General features: G+C 32.4%; 1 protein-coding gene across 1 annotated transcript in view; it reads right to left on the reverse strand.

The window, feature by feature from the left end:
* Positions 1–12295, reverse strand: part of LOC106677343 (organic cation transporter protein) — a 304283-nt gene that overhangs the window by 117390 nt on the left and 174598 nt on the right. The window lies entirely within an intron of this gene.

The following is a 12295-nucleotide window of genomic DNA, read 5'->3' on the forward strand; positions in this document are numbered from 1 at the left end:
TTTCAAATAAATTAAGATGATAAAAAATTAACATTAAATTTTAAACATTTTATACTAAGATATTTTTTGAATTGATATAGATTTTAACAATTTATTTTTATCTTATTTATTTTTTTTTAATGACTCCAGCCCTACATTGAGGACTAATGCATTACCAAAATGGGAATATCAAGATTTTTTCCAGGGTTTACCGTGAAATAAATATTGACTGAACCAATATCAATTTTTATTTCTATTAACCTATCAATAGAAACCATAACTTTCTGAACCAAGCACTCTGGTACTCTAGCCTCAATCTTCATCAGTTATGATGCCCTCTAATTTAATATTTCTATTTTTCAAAACCAAAGCTGTAAAGTTCTTCTCCTTCTTAAGCCTACCGCGAAGCAGTACTTGCTTATAGAGCCGGATCCATAACTCTGGGCCCTGTACCAGTTGGCTGCGCCTACACCAGTCAATTCCTATGTTGCCTAATGTTTCTCTGACTGTACCATCCCAAGTATTTCTGGACCTTCCTCTAGTCCATCTTTCACCGACTTTCATTTTATTCTTTATTTTGGCCATTCTTTCTTCCAGTATTCTTTTTATGATTGGGGAAGTTTGTCGGGGGGTGCGGTCAGCAAAGAACAACATAAATAAACAAAACCATATTTATTTATTTTATGCCGACATTTCGACAAGGTAGGCCTGCAGCCCCCCAATCATTAATCTACGGTCAACTATCTACACCTCATTATAGTATTCTTTTTACATGGTCAAACTACCTTATTCTATTTTCTTCTATAATATGTTCGGCCGGTTTCACTCCCAGGTTATTTCTTATTCTAGTATTCCTGACAATGTCCCTTCGTGTTTTCCCCTCTATTCTCCCCAAGTACCTCATTTCTATCACTTGGATTAGGTTGTTAGCAAAGTTATTAAAGATTGAAAAAAAACGAAATTATAAAAGAACACTACTAGACAACACACTGAAGTATAATATATATATTATATTTTATTATTCATTTTTAAACATTTTAATTATAAAATAATGATAAAAGATAAAAGACCTAGTCATGAGGATAGGTAGGACTCAACGGCAGCTGTCAATTTACACAAGCGTGGTAATAACTACAGTAGGAATTAAACGGTTAATTAATCGTCTAAATGAGACCTTAATTCATGGTAATAAACTCACACCCTTCCTAGCTTCAATTCCACCATAGCTCTATAGTACCTCATTACTCTAATCCAGGCACCATTTTGTACAATAAGTATTCCCCTCTAGCGGAGGAGGTACACGTTTTTTACAGGTGTATAAAAAAAAAAAATGACCGTTCTATTAAATTTAAGATTTCAAAGGATTGTAAATATTTTAATCCTATTTTATACTTAATAATCCCTTTAGAGCATTCTCTAAGCTTGTTTAATCTCACGCAACTTCATCACAAAAATCTCAGTTTAGATATTTGTTTTTAAAGGAAAAACACGACAGTGTAACAGGCATTACTAGAAAAAAAAATCACAGCCGCTGAAGCAACTCGTAAAATTATAAAATATGAAGAGGAAGGTGTCCTTGACCATCGCACTGCGCGGCGTTGGTTAGAACAAAAGTAGCAGTGGAGATTATGACGTTGGAAATGACGAAGGGGTCCACAAGTGCTCACGAACTTGCCAGGGACTGTGGTGTGTCGAAAGAAACTGTTAGTCGCCACCATAGTGGGGAAGGTGAAAAATATCAGTAGACTGGTCCCTAATAAACTTACTCTTCAGCAATCAGCTAAGAGGTTAGAAATTTGTGAAAAAGCCTTTTGGTATGAGATTTTACTAGAAGATTGTCACCTATGACGAAAAGTGGGTTTACTGGCGAAACCCGAATACCCGTGGTGGCAATGGCTAGGGCGTGGTCAAACTGATTTTCCGGTTGCTGGAAGAGGGCAATTTGAAAAAATAGCTATGCTTTGCGTTTGGAATTTCGAAGGTGTTATTCATCAGGAATTTGTTCCTGGTGGAGGCTAAATAAATTCTGAACACTACTGGAAACATCTGGAAAGATTGAACGCAAAGTTGTGAGAGTGTTATCTTGCTTTGATTAACCGTAAAGGAGTTTTATTCCAACAAGATAATGCTCATTCTCAAACTTCTTATCGAACCAAAGAAACGTTTACAGAACTTCATGGGTTCGACGTTCCTGCCTCATCCACCATGTAGTCCAGACCTCGCACCATTGCATTACTAATTGTTTTGATCCTTAGCTCATTTCCTTCAAGGAAAATAATTTGATAACTTTGCAGAAGTTGAAATTGCGGTCCAAGAGTTCTTTAACAACCATCCCAAAGAATATTATCAGCATGGGATCGAGCAATTGGCTAATGACGGTAGAAAATAATGAACTATACTTTGAGTATTAATTGTACTTTATATTAAAGAAATAATAATACATATATTTGGTTAAAAAACGGTCATTTTTTAATACATCCTATTAATTTCGAAACAGGCAAAATTAAATTTTTTTTTGTTGAGAGTATTTTTTTGACAAACTAAAGCCTAGAAACATCTAAGCGAGGAAAGCACATTTTTTAGGCCGATATCTTGAATCTTTTAAAAACTTTTTTAACACTTCTACAGATTCCTAGCAAATTCAGTCTTCCAATAATGATATTAACATGTTATGGAAGATACTGCATCTAAAAAGCATGAATTGCATTTGCATTAGGTCAAAATGAATATGCAATCAGAACTGAGATAAATCTTCGGGACAGCTCCCAAGCCGCTATGAGAACGAGACTGAGAGAAAATACCCATTCATTGCGCAGGATCCTGTGTTACTAAGATTGCTACGTTTTCAAAGTACTGAGAAGGTATGAATAAGGTTCAACGAACCCGATCCTCGTCCACAGGTTAAGCAAACTGAACCTAGGTCCACAGTATCTTCCCAACAACGTCTCGTTCTAAGATTAGAACAGGAGTTCTCAATGCTGTGCCGGCCTGACGTGTCTACATGCCCGTGAACACATAACATAACCTGTCCTAGAAGGGTCTGAAACAGCTATTAATTATTTTTCAATAAATATCACAATAGATCATCAATAGGTGCTGCATTATTTTCATCGTATTTTTTTTTTAAATTAATGGACAAATGTTATGAAATATTTTTTCTTTTAAAAGATTACTCCATAAAAATTATTGAACAGCTTTAAATAAAAATTTTTCTTTGAATAAATTTTAGTTCAAAGCTCATTTTTTTTTTAAACAAATAAAGTAGTATCGTGAAAATTTGGCCAACGACCACTTCAATGGAATCAAATGTATATTAGTTGCCCTTATGGCAGTACTGTCCCAATAAGTCCAGTGGAATGACAGTTCATAATCACAGCAAAAACTGTTGCAGCCATTGCAATGGTTGAACTGCGAAATGCTTTTAATCATGACATTTACTGTCACATTAGGTATATCATGATAGCTCACAGTACATGCTATGATAGTAAAGCTACTGTTATATAAACATTAACTGTAATGACAGTACTGTTTAACTAAATATAGCTTGATAGTTGAAAGTACATGTTACAACAGTTCAGCTAATGTCACATTAAAGTCGGTTAACATGGTGATACTTTGCTGTAAAGTATCACCGTGCAACGGTCTCGCTATAATTGCCTGTTTGACAAGTCAGATAAGTAAGGCTACCATGAAGGACGGGAGTGGAGGTTTCATGCCGTTTTTCAATTTCAGGCGCTTTTTAAATAATGAATGAATGAATGAAAAAATAATTTTATTCTGGGACATATGTCCTCTAAGAATAAATACATGGTTCATATAGTGAGATTTTTATCTGGCAAGCGTTTACAAATTTTCAGATAGTAGAATGAAATTACATTGGTATATTGGCTACTGTTTATAATGTTAATCAATACATGCCTATTTATTTGATTACAAAGATGTGGAGGTTTGGTTATTCAATAAATGAAGGAATAGGTGTTGTTTAAAGGAATGAATGGATGAGGACTGGCGAATGGAGATGGGAAGAGAATTCCAGAGGGAGGTTGCACGTATGACGAAGGATTTGCCAAAGAAGGAGGTTCTATAGGAGGGCACATATAAATCATTCGGATGGGATCTGGTGTTTAATGAGAGGATGGATGGACGAAGAGTGAGAAGATCTATGATATAGGTAGGTTTTTTGATTTTAAGAACTTGGAATAGAAAAACACGAAGGAGGTATTGCCTTCGTGAGTTTGGATAGAGCCGCTTCAACTCGGAATACCAGCGGGAGACTTGAGAGCGCCTAGGGAACCTAAAGATAAATCTTACAAAGCAATTCATGAGTCTCTTCAGATAGACAGATAGAGATCGTGTGCGTATAGGTGGTACTGTGCGTGGTGAATGGAATCAGAAAGATCATTGATATAAATAATGCTCGATTTAACTGTCTTAATCCTCCTCTTCCCATCTTAAGCAAATCTTTCTAATGTGAAATAGGACTGTCGCTCCCTGGGGGTCTTAGTGGAGCGGACAAATCCATACAAGAAGAGGAACATAATTTTCTTAAAACGGGGGTTTGGGTGTGGACCAGGAAGAATAAAAAACAAGAGATATTAATTTTAATCGAGAATAAAATGAGAAAGCCAATTATATATGAAGTTCAATAAAAATAACGGCCATAGCTAATTGTTAATTACTCCATTTTTGGAGTAGATTATTACAAAAAAATTAATAAAAAGTTGAACATTTTTAAGGTCGTTGTTAAACTAATAAAATCATCTGACATTTGTACACTTGTCATGTTTGTTTTCAAAGTCAGCTGAGCCCTGCCTCGAATAAGGTCAAACGAGATCGTGTATAAGGCGTTTTAAAATTAAAAAAGTAGTCCTCAAGCGAAGTAATTGACACTAACACCTTGAGAACAGTTCACAATCAGCTGGCTAACGTTTACATTTTTATTGAGTACAAGAAATAATTGATGTTGTTTGAATTAAATCAAGTATCTTTCAGATGTTCAAATCATTAATTAAATTTTTTTAAAGATATGGTAAGCGATGTGAGGAAACGATTACGAAATGAGGTTCGGGCACCTTTTTTTTGTTTATTTATTGATATTTACAACTGTACATTTGAAGATCAAAATGGTATGATACAGGCATGTAGAGAAACTACCCAATGGTATGGCTAAAAAAAACATTTATACAATATAAGGTCTAGAGGCCATATTTTTTCAGGCGACTCGAAGGATAATCAGGAATGAAAAAGGAAGGTTAGAAACTAGTTTTGAGTGGTTAGGGGGTTAATAATAGAAGGATTGATATCTGTTTCGGGCTAGATCGGATACATAAGGAACATTAAGGTGTTAAAGGATGATTTTATTTGTGACGAAGTAAGGAGCATTGAGGATTTTACGAAGGATTTCGGATTGTAAGGGTTGGTACGAGAGGAATTCGAAGGTTTAGTGGAGCCCCAAAGCTCAACTCCGTATGTCCAGATAGGCCTTATTATTGTCATATTGACCAGTCTTTTGTAATGAATTGAACGTTTATACCGCTTGTCTAGTAAGTGCTGTAATAGTCGAAATCGACGTGCAGTTTTCTGTCTTTTCAGTCTTGTGCGAGGATCCCAAGTTAGTCGTTTGTCCAGATGTAGTTCAAGGTAGCGGATCTGTTCTACAGGGGCAAGAGCAACATTATTAAAGAATACTGTAGGGCAGTCGGTAGGTCTACGACGAAGAGTGATTTGATGGGCTTTGTTAGAATTTATTTTTATCCTCCAATTTCGGTATCATTTTTCGAGAGTTGTGATATGGGACTGGAGAGTTTGGGATACAGTCAAAGGGTTATTATCAACGAGCACCCAACATTAAAATTGATTTTATAGGAATAAAAACAGAGGGAAAGATTTATCCATTTTTCTCGTTTGGACATATATTAAATTATTTAATAGTTTATATTTGTATAATTTTGGTAACTGTTGCATAGAAATAACGATGAAAAATGTTTTTAAAGTTCGTTATTTAAGCCCTGAAATTTAACTTTAAATTTAACTAAATTTAATCAGAATCATTAACAGTCGTTCTTGAAAAATCGAAAAAAATATTTGTATAACTTACTTCTAGTGATTCGATTTTAACGAAAACTTTGCCGTAACATCCCTGGGATATATTCAACTTAATGTGATTTCAATTTTGTACGACTTTTCGTTTTTAAGATAGGTTGTTCACACTCACAGACCATTCTGGGAGACTGTTGTTTTGACTCGAGGGACGTGTATTTTCACGATCGTACTAATTCCACTTATTATATATTCCATATATAGGTAAGTGAAAGTGAGAAGTCATTAGATTGAATTACAGACGTTTAGATAAAAGTCTGGCGTGGTTTGCACATCACACAACTTTTACTGACCACTTTACATACGGCCCGATGTATTGTGTAGATTGGTTGGCCCGTGTAGAAGTTATTGCTATTATTACGATTTTTAAAAAATAAATAAATATAGATACCATTAATGGCGAAAATTATTAACAAACAATTTGTAATTTTCTGTTGCTATAAAATTCGTATTTCAAGGTCTTTTGAGGAGGAAGCAACAAATAAAAAAAATATTGGGCCTGCCAAGAATACGATGTTTCAACGAAGAAACAAGTTCGTATTGCAATCGTGAAAGATTGGATGGTCTCGGCTTTTCCCTTCTGAATCACAATTTTTTAAAAAATATTTTGTACTTATCTATTGTTTATTATTGCTAATTATGAGAACTGGTTATTTTTTAAAAATACACAAAATCAAAGGTGGTTTAGAGGAAGATTTGTTAAAATTTTGTTATTTAAGCACTGTGAGACTATTTCAATGAGGTTAAGACTTATCTGATATTAAAGAGCATTCAATTCTACATTGATATGCTGAGTTTAATAAAAATAGTTAATGTCGTTTTGGAGAAGATTGCAAAAAAATTGTGAAAAACCGATTCTTTGTAGTTCCAGTTCAGATCAGTCGATTTTTATCGAAAATCGATTACTGTCACATCTCAGATGTGGAACAGTCTACCACAGAGACGATTTTGTGAAACTAGGTTTTTTAGACTCACGTTACCTCAAAACATGCATTTCTGTCGAAAATTCGAATTAGTAATTTTTCCCAATACTTCTCCTGTCTGTATATTCTATTTATAGGTAAGCCAATGTAAAAATCATGACCCAAACATATCGGAACACGGTATAAGGGTTTTCATTTCATTTTATTTTCATTATTATTTACATGAATATCTTATTAAAAAAAAAGGTATCTTCACACACCTGAGGAGTTAAATTAGGAATTATAAAATTGTACTTAAGTCATATTATGGTGATGAAATACTAATATTTCTATATACTTCTCTCAATCAGTAGTGAAAATTTTTTAAATAAAGTCTGTTGTTTAGTTTAGATTTCTTAATTAGCAATTTACGACACGTACATATTTTCATTAAAACATGAGACATTTCAGAACTCAAGATGTACTACATACATATATACTTTAAATTAAAAAAATTGAGTTATAATAATTCGCAGGTGGATCGACAAACAGAAGGTGGGCTAAATAAAGGAAACGATTAAAAAAAAAAGAAGAGAAATATGTAAATTAAATTATTTTATACGTTTTACCTAAAAAAAGCTTATTTCAAATGAACGTTTAATTTTTGTTTACTATCTTTTTTAAATATACAATATACTAAGCCTGCGGCGTTTAACACTATCAAACAACCTTTTAGGGGAATAAGCCGATAGTCAATGAAGTAAGAGATTTTTCTTCAGATCAGTTTTCGGGGGATTTCGGGTCTTCCTAATTCTTCGGGCCTTCCCAAGAGAGCCAGGCCCGAAGCGGATCTTCTTGGAAGTGGATGGATGCCATCAGCCATTACGTTACCACATCCTTTAGCAGCTAGCAGATAGTATCTTCCCTAGCCTACGGACTATATCCGCTAACAGTATTTATAGCATGTAATTTATTAATTGCCTAAGGTCATACCTCTACTGATTCCGTGAGCCTTCGTCCTCTGAAGACATATCGTTCACCGAATCTGGAGGGTAACGTTTCGAAGAAGACAATTCATTTTGCAAAAACTATTTACGACTTCCTTTCTGATATAATCTTTATAACCTAATATGAAGTGGACAAAAAAATTTCTAACAAGGAAAATTCATATCTAGTTATGAATAAAAATTTACGTAGCAATTTCGAAAAAAATATGAAGATAAAATAATATTATTATTCAAAATATTAATAAATAAGTAAAATGCGCAGACAGTTCATCAGCCGCGGTTTTGACAATTATATTTGTGTTACCTTGTAGTTTTTTAAATATTCTTGAATTAATTACATTTTTTGTTTGTATGTATGTACTAAGTAAAATTACTTTTGTGGAAATGGCAATTCTTAAACCCCAGATCTTGTGTCTCCGCGCAACATCATTACCTATCTCAATATTTCGTGTTTTTATATTGGATGAAAATATGGTAATGATTTGAAGTGAATAGGGAAAGGAGAAGCCATATGCGAACGGATAATTTAGAGGAACCTAGTCTGCGGAGTCTATTCGCTGATTTTCTGCTGATCAAATTGGTGGAATCTTAGTCCACTAATGCAAAGGTTCCTAAAATCGATACCAGGGATGCAAATTTAGCAAAAATTAGCGAAGTCTCCTTTCTCAAAATATCACATAAAAAAAAAATACTAAATATGTGCAATGTGAATGCTTGAAATTTAGGAGAAGGTCCAATGGGTTCCAGAGTTGTTTATAAATAACTGCTTCGAGGTTGGAGAAGTTTTAACTGCTGTGTAACGATATCCCTTTATTTTATAATTAATTAAATCTATTTTTCCTTAAATTTTATATTTTAGTAAAATTAATAATTCTGAGGGTATGTTTAGAATTTTATTTCTGGATTAGGCCTTGTTTTAATCTGATAAAATTAATTTATGATCTCTTAATTGTGTCAAATATTTTTATTATCGAAATAAGCCATTTATTCAACGAGGTGTGAGGTGGGACAAAACAAATCTCAGTCCACCGTGTGCGTGAAGTTTGACTAGTTTTAATCTAGCCCTTCTAAAATATTCGTTCGTGTTAGGACCAGGTTAAATGGGATATCAGAAGCAAAATATCGATGTAAATATCGCTTAACAATATTGATATCGACTTTATATCGGCACTAAAATATCGATATTTCAAAATATCTATATTCAAATATCGAAAATTTAACATATTAAAGAAATAATAATTATAAAACAATAATACAGAAAAATCATAGGAGGACCTATTTCATATCATACCTAATCAAATAATATAAAAAAATGCATAATAACGTTAAAGCAAAGTAATGCCAAGACAACCAAACATAAACAAAACAAGTATTAGAACACTCACCCAACATTTACTAAAATATAATTGAATAAAGTAGTTAAATAAATCATTTTTTTTTTAAAAGGTTAAAACAATAATATTCCAATAATATCTAATTTACAACATGGGCATTAACAGATAATATTTGTTATCCATGATATCTAATTAAAAAATCGACATTCTCAAAATCAAACTTTGGAAACGATAATAAAAGAAAATATCAGTATTTCATTAGCGAAAAACCTTGATATTTTAGGGACTTTTTGAAATAAAATATTAAAATTTTGTTTCGATATTGATATTAAACTGATAGAAAATGAATACCAGAATTATTGGTAATATTTACTTAAAATATAGTAGTCCTTATGAATCTGCTATATCACTCTATATGGATTCAATATTATAGGCTAGATATTTCTCGATGTTATTGGTATTAAATTTTTTTACGTTGCCAAAAATAATTTGAAGTTGCGAGATGTGTGATTATTTTTAGAAAGAAAATTATCTATGATTTCTTTTTCTATTCAATACAAATACGAATGTACTTTTTAAAAATTTGGGGAGAACTTAATTATTTATGTATATCGGAGAATAATATCGATAGTTCGATAATATACCAGCACTAGGTTAAATGGATCCCACCAACTATAAAGGTTCTGGTCGCACCAAATATTATGAAATCGGAATGTATTCACTTCTGGTCGAATCTTCCGTTGGAAAATACATCCATAACAACAGATCTTATGGGCCATGATAGATCTCCAGATCCCTTTATGCAGACCCCTTTTACATCATTAAACGTTAATTAATCAATCAACGGTCATTATTATGATCATTAAAGTTTCGTGATGATTATCCTGACAATAGTTAGCAACATACTTTCTTTCGCTGAATCTGCCAAAACTTTAGTCTACCAGTAAAGACTTAACACAATCCTCCCATGCCATGGTTTATGGACCAACACGAATTTAAGTCGATTAAACACTAGCTACTTTATCTATCCATCAAGTTTACAAAACATACACAGACTAAAACTTGGATTCCGTGAACAGAATATAAAAAAATAAATGAACATATTTTCGATTATGTAAAAACAAATGCCAATAATTCAAGTCTAATTGAATAAATAAAATTAAATCAGAGCAGAGATCTAGATAGTCGAGCAGAGACGAAACAATAATGACAATGTTCCCTTGAAGATAGAAGATGCGGATCTTAGCAATTGGAGCTAAGACTTTCTTCCGACACAAAGAGGACAGGAGCTACCGAAGGTGACGCAGCACTTCCGGACGGCCTTCCCTCCCCCAGAGAACTTCCAAACACAATGGCTCCAGATCTCTGATGTGTTATTAATCGTTTGTTCGAGATTGGGATCGGTGAAGTTGCATAGCTAAGTTCCGGTATCATATGAAGGGTCAGGGGGACTTCTTTTTCTAAACTAAGGAGTTGGTGTTAATTGTTTTTTTTTTTATTGATATTTACAACTGTACAAAAAATACAACAAGTAAATTTGATCATAATGATATGATACAGCATGTAGAGAAATTACCCAGTAGTAGAACTCTAAAAACAGTTTACAATATAAGGTCACGAGGCCATCTTCTTTTCAGGCCCCTCAGAGGATTGCCAGGAATGGAAGAGAAAGCAAGGTTAGAAACTGTTCATTGATTTAAAACGAAAATCTGCATGCAGTCAGAAATTTTTAATGCGAATTAATAAATAAAATATTTTTCGCATTGTTAGACTGTGGAAAATGCAGAAGTTTATTAATATCATACTTATCATAATATCATTATCATACTTTATCATTAATTAGAATTGATTAAAAGTTTTAATTAAATGATTCCCTAATGTTTTAGTGGCACATAGGGTAATTGTAGACTGAAATTAATGATCTGAGCAGCATAGCATGCATAAAGTTTTTAAAACTTGTTGTGGTTCTAAATTTGTATTTAAGGTATGATAATTTATTAATAATATTGTTTAATATTAATTATTAATAACATTGTATAATAAAAACTGTTTTGTGATAGATTGTCCTTGATGATGGCTGAATTGGGCGAAACGTTGGACTAAATTGTTTTGAGACTTAAATGGGATAAAAGTTATTGATTAAACAATAATAACCAGTCTCAAGAAAGTGAAAAGATTATATAAAAACAAAATATTTATATAATTCATTTCCCTAACTTATTATTCTGATTCTTCTTAGTATACATATCAAAATTACTCCTTAGCATTTAGATAAAATATCAAATATTCACATCAACACTTATTTATTTGTGCCGACATTTCGACATAAATTTCAGGATTTCATCAGGACTGAAATACAAAAAAAAAAAAAAAGATATCAACTATAACTCTTAGAAACATTAAAATAAAATGATAATAAACAAACATATAAATATTATGATAAAAAGATTAAAAAAACAGACAACGTTCAAAGAAATAAACATAATGAAACGTGCGAAAATAATGTAAATGACTAATCGAATTAACATAATAAGATATGTCAGTATTGTATAAAATAATGAAAAACAATTTAAATCAACATAATGAATGTTAGGGAAAAAGAGAGAGAGACTTACTCGCTTAGGCAGAAGTTCTGTCTAAACTGAGTAGGTCCGCTAGAGAGTAGGCTTAAACATACGTTAAACCAAGCGGAAATTGTTACCTGCATTTATAACTAACTATGAAAGACCGTTTAGATAAAATAAAAAAATTAAATTAAAGGTTCATAGAATAAAATTACAAAATAACTAGAGTGAAATAAATAACTATGAGAACGATAGGTCAGAAATTGAAGAAATATATTTTTGAGCTAAAAAAAAATGAATGCTGATAAAAATGAGAAAATGACAATGTCCTGTATACGATGGGTAATTGTAGAAAAAAATATGATGATAATAATAAAAATAATAAAAAATGAACGTGGAAAAAGTGGATG

This window comes from Halyomorpha halys, unplaced genomic scaffold, assembly GCF_000696795.3.
Source record: "Halyomorpha halys isolate HHAL.00 unplaced genomic scaffold, Hhal_1.1 Scaffold94.1, whole genome shotgun sequence".
Taxonomy (NCBI): Eukaryota; Metazoa; Arthropoda; class Insecta; order Hemiptera; family Pentatomidae; genus Halyomorpha; species Halyomorpha halys.